Source organism: Carcharodon carcharias, chromosome 9, assembly GCF_017639515.1.
Source record: "Carcharodon carcharias isolate sCarCar2 chromosome 9, sCarCar2.pri, whole genome shotgun sequence".
Classification (NCBI taxonomy): domain Eukaryota; kingdom Metazoa; phylum Chordata; class Chondrichthyes; order Lamniformes; family Lamnidae; genus Carcharodon; species Carcharodon carcharias.
The window spans coordinates 113,695,439-113,700,236 of NC_054475.1; the positions used below are offsets into that span (position 1 = coordinate 113,695,439).

Sequence of the window (4,798 nt, forward strand, 5' to 3'; positions counted from 1 at the left end):
CCTTGGTCTGGTGCTGTACTCCAGAGCGCTCTCCATGGACTGGAAGCCGCCTGTCAATCAGGCTGATTGTTGGGCTGGTTCCTAATAAAACTCCATAGCATGCAGGGAAAATTGGGTTTCTGTTTTTTCCAGCCAAAACTTTGCTCCTCACCCTCACAACCCACCTGTCAAGATGGGGGCCTGTATTTCTTAACTGCCTAACAAAAGATTGCTATAAGTTGCTATGAGTCAGGCTTCAACCTACCTGAGAGCAAACTTACAAGGCAAGAAAAATGCTCTTGAGAGTCTGCCAGAATTTTCTGTCATGTATTGTAGAACACACCTCAAAATCTCTCAACTTAATCTTTAAAACACAAGAAACTTTATTAAGTACAAATGAACCAATTTACTTCAGTGCTTTTACAGTCTGAACTTTTGGACTTGATTTCAGACTAGGCCTTAGCAAAGTAAAAGAAAATGCTTTTTTTTTCAGTTTAAATGCATAGTGCTCTTCAAGTCAAAAACAGAATTACCTGGAAAAACTCAGCAGGTCTGGCAGCATCAGCGGAGAAGAAAAGAGTTGACGTTTCGAGTCCTCATGACCCTTCGACAGAACTTGAGTTCGAGTCCAAGAAAGAGTTGAAATATAAGCTGGTTTAAGGTGTGTGGGGGGTGGGGGGGGGACAGAGAGAGAGAGAAGTGGAGGGGGTTGGTGTGGTTGTAGGGACAAACAAGCAGTGATAGAAGCAGATCATCAAAAGATGTCACAAACAACAGAACAAAATAACACATAGGTGTTAAAGTTGGTGATATTATCTAAACGAATGTGCTAATTAAGAATGGATGGTAGGGCACTCGTTAATTAGCACATTCATTTAGATAATATCACCAACTTTAACACCTATGTGTTATTTTGTTCTGTTGTTTGTGACATCTTTTGATGATCTGTTTCTATCACTGCTTGTTTGTCCCTACAACCATACCAACCCCCTCCACTTCTCTCTCGCTCTCTCTCTCCCACCCCCCCACCCCCCCCCCCCCACCCCCCACACACACCTTAAACCAGCTTATATTTCAACTCTTTCTTGGACTCGAACTCAAGTTCTGTCGAAGGGTCATGAGGACTCGAAACGTCAACTCTTTTCTTCTCCGCCGATGCTGCCAGACCTGCTGAGTTTTTCCAGGTAATTCTGTTTTTGTTTTGGATTTCCAGCATCCGCAGTTTTTTTGTTTTTATATTTGTGCTCTTCAAGTCACCTTGCAGTTGTTTCTTTTAGCTTTCTACCAGATCCTTTGAGCACAGTGCAAGTCTAAATATCTATATTTTGAAGAAGAATACAGCTTATGCTTGTCTATATTGCACCAAACAGTAGAAATGTGCAATATTTTATCACCTGAAGGTCATACATCACGCTAGGTGCATGGGTGTATAAGTACCAGCAGCCTTTGAATACTTCATTAAGTTTCATGCTATCTCCTTCCTAGCTTCCTTCAGTATATTGCAGAATGCATACCATCTCAGCCTCTAATGTCTCAGATATTTTGGGCAGGATTTTTCCACGAGCTTAGAGACCCTGATTTCAGGACCAAATTGAAGTCCCGAGCCAGCACTTGCCTGGATCCAGACCAGGGGAGCTATTTACTCGGAGGTAGCCTCCTATTTGTCCACCTATGCACTCATTGTCCATTTAAGGAATGCAAGCAGGCTCCTGATGCTGCCAACCCAATCAGAGGGCTGGCAGTTCCATAGCTTTGGCAGCCCCACCAAGAGGTTGACATGGCTGAGCAAAGTTGGGGAGCAAAAGGGCACCTCAGCATGGAAGTGCCATCAGAGCTGTGAAAATGTATAGTTATATAATGGGGAGAGGAGGACTGCAGTAGGACCACCTGGTTGATAGAGAAACACTTCCACTTGGATCATTGGGGCCACATAAACAGCCTTTCCTGTCCGCAGCTCCCTCTTTGTGAAATACAGACCCCACCCAACTTTCACAGGGAGCCCGCCTTGCTAGTGGTGTCTGCACATGGCAGCAAAATGTCAATGGGCCCTCTAAATCACCTCTAACTGGGGTCTTAATTATTTAAATTGGATGCCCATCATCTTGGAGCAGGCAGCCCATTTGCATTCCTACTCACCCCTGAAAAACTTTCCCAGCAGCAGGAATGCATGGAGGAGCTGTCCCAATGCAGGTCCCTGCTTTTTTACCAGCATCCCCGCCTCTGAGCAGGCCACTCCACAACCAGGAAACTTCTGCCCTTTTACAGTTTTGAATCCTTATCCCAAATGGAGGCTGATATATCCATATCATCTTCTTTAGAAAAACTGAAATAGAAAAACCAACACTACACGCTTATCAAACAACTTCAGAACCCCAGGGACTGCCTCCACAAGAACATATCCTGATCCCATAGAATGAAGGGTGTCTCCAACTGTTACTTAAAATCAGTGAACATGACCTTGGGCAAGTTCACCGTGAAATATTTCTTTTTCTCGTGGTCATAATGTTCACTTACGGCTTCCAAAGACTGCCATTGTGTACATGTTCCTCGCAATATTGGTTTTGCCTCGACAGTCCTGCCATATTAATGATTTAATAAGCTATTAATTCTTACTTCATCTTTACCTGCAGGATCATTGAAACTCCCATTCCCTACTGAATTCCCACTCAAAACCAAACTTTCATGCTCTTGTTCTAGCTTGCAAAATAACATTTCATTGCAGTATTTAAACCAGATGGATTTTGATAAATGTGCCCACACAGCAGCAAAGCCCTGATGGCAGCAACAGCCTGGAGTAACAGGTTGTTCACATCAGAACAGAGGGGCTACTGTGCAGGTATATTACTTTAACATGCTAATGACTCAAGTACCTTTGACTCTACAAGAAGTTGATGAGTGTCGCCTGATGAATGCCAAATTACTGTTTTTCCAATCTGCCGTAATTCACATAATCTAATATTTGAGCACGAAGTTCCACTTTTCTGTGTTGTTTAGATAGCTTGATTCAAATTGTAATAATTCAATTTTAGCACAAAGAACAACTTCCAATTATTGGAACATTCCAATTCACCCTTTATTTCTGATTTAATGCTTTGCAAAGCATCCAAACTCCTGAATGCCACTCACACAGTTTAGTGAGCTGAAACTATACAAGAGATAAGTAGCAGTCTGTCACCAAATATCAGTTTCAGCATTTACAGGTTTAAACCAGTTGCTTTTTCAATTTTGCATCTCAACGACCCATACATTGGTGAAGAAAAGTTATTTAATATTCATCACTGAATTCCAATTTGAAAACAAATCCTTCATGTGTGGAGGGGGCTGTGGCAGAGTGAATTTCCACAGAGATTTCCTATTTGTTTGCTGTAATTTTTGACCATTTCTCCCACATATACTGGCTGACCTGTTGATTATTTCTTGCACTTACTGTTTTCGTTTCGGATTTCAAGCACTTGTTTTTCTTTTAAAAATCCCTTCAGTTTGTTGCTCAGCATTTGCCTTTGATCTCAAGTAAATAATTCTAACTATTTTACTCTTTATAATAACCAAACTTCTTCTCCTGGTCTGCATGATGGAACTATTTGCTACCTTACCCAGATGAGAAATCAGGGCAGTGGTATATATTTGATTTTTAAACATTATTTTAATAAAAATAATGTGCTAGACTTTCCAATGCAGATGCAGTTGCAGTTTACTCCTGAATTGTTTGAAATATGTGCAGTGTTAAATCTAAGTTTGCATACAATTTTCGATAGTCAGCTCATTATTATAAATTTGCATGGCTCTAGGTACAGATTTGGATATGTGCAAGGAATACATACCAGTGTCAGGAACATAAAATGCATGTTAGTGAAATTTAAAGGGATGCAAACTCTTAAAGGCAAGTGACAGAATAGGAGAACATAAATGCTTGCAGCTTATTGAACATTCCAACCTGTCAGCAGCACTCTTCAAGGCTGAATGAGAAAAAGGCAAAGAACTGACAGGCAAAAGTGAAGGCAAAATAAACCTAAAATGTAGGAATAAGTCAGGAAGGAAATGAAAAGTCGTTAAGCTCCCAAATTCCCTTTAAAGCCAAGGCTGCTGTGTCAGATAGTCGTATAAGTGTTGCTTTGTTGGGAACTCCACGGAACTGTCCCCATAGGCAGGGCCAGGGTGAGAAATCATGGGCCCCAGTGCTTTTCCTGTTTCTGGGCCCCCTATTCCTCTCCTGCCATCCGCCCTGCCCCCGACTTGAACTCACCCCCTTAGTTATGTATGATATTTTTCCCCTTTCAAGATTCACCAATCAATTCACCAAACAATCACAGAAAGGCCCTAGTAAAATGATGGTGCCCATTTTTGGCATCTGGTTATAAATATCATCCGATATACATGCAGCTTGGATCATAAATATTAAGAGCAACGATAACACAATGCAGTATTAGTTTTTCTGTGCCCTATAGGTAATCCCACCGTGACTATTAAACAAAACAGAAAGTACAAATTTTACTTTAACAGCATCATGAAGTGTTGTTAATTTTGCAGGAAGTATCCCATTCATTATTTATAACACTGTGTAGCTGATATCACTGATTTTGGTGACTGCCTCAGTTCTCATTAACATGTCTACACATTGCACCATATGGACACAGTGACAGTAAATTCATATTTGGGAGGAAGATTCAATACTTGCAACCAGATAAACTGCAAAAGATCTTTTCCTTTGTATAGGTAGAAGAAGACTTTCTTGTGCCTGGGTGCATATTATTCATTATAATTATTTCATATAAGGGGTACAATTGGATTCTATTTTATCAATAATCTCACAGGGTAAAGA

The 4,798-nt window shown here is 40.9% G+C and overlaps 1 pseudogene; it reads right to left on the bottom strand.

Moving 5' to 3' along the window:
- Nucleotides 1-2,728: 2,728 nt before the first annotated feature.
- On the bottom strand, nucleotides 2,729-2,952 carry LOC121282666 (annotated as a pseudogene).
- Between the last annotated feature and the right edge of the window lie 1,846 nt (nucleotides 2,953-4,798).